Genomic DNA, 806 nt, shown 5'->3' on the forward strand with positions numbered 1-806 from the left:
CTCTTGCTCTCTCTCTCTCTCTCGTGCTCTCTCTCTCGCGCTCTCTCTCTCTCTCTATCTCTCTCGCTCGCTCGTGCACACACACACACGATGATCAGCTTGTAACACTCCAAAGAGAAAGGAAAACTTGAAATCGCATCATATGACCCCTTTAATTGTGCAAAAAACTATTTTTGGATGATAAACTTTTAAGTTGATCCACTGAGACATTGTTTTCATTAACCCACAAAGTTTACTTTTTTAAACAGTACTTCATTTTGTGTACACTCTTAAAAATAATGTTGCTTCACAGCGATGCCATCGAATAACTTTTTTGTCTAAATGGTTCTATAAAGAACCGTTAACATCTGAAGAACCTTTCTGTTTCACAAAAGGTTCTTTGTGGCGAAAAAATGTTCTTCAGATTATAAAAAGGTAAGAAAGAGATGGTTCTTTAAAGAATCTTTGACTGAATGGTTGTTTGTGGAACCAAAAATGGTTCTTCTATGGCATTCAAAGTCCAAGGAGATCTTTTATTTAACAGAAATCACTTTTCAAAAACTACAACGAATGACTCGTTTGGCGTTTGGACCATATTTTCCGGGATTTGTGATATCACAAATATCGACGAATGGGACGAGAGAGACCTGGTTGAGCTGCACTAGAGAAAGCAACGAGTGTTATCACTATGTCGGAGACGCGCTAGCTTTCCCAAGGCAGACGAACTTAGAGTGGTTAAAATCATCCGGGTTTAAATCGCTCTCAAATTGATTTTATTTTGACACAATATTTACACTGAAGCTCGCAGGCGGCTATGGCAAGGCTAT

This window comes from Sinocyclocheilus anshuiensis, unplaced genomic scaffold (genome assembly GCF_001515605.1).
Source record: "Sinocyclocheilus anshuiensis isolate Anshui unplaced genomic scaffold, SAMN03320099.WGS_v1.1 scaffold2119, whole genome shotgun sequence".
In the NCBI taxonomy this organism is placed as follows: domain Eukaryota; kingdom Metazoa; phylum Chordata; class Actinopteri; order Cypriniformes; family Cyprinidae; genus Sinocyclocheilus; species Sinocyclocheilus anshuiensis.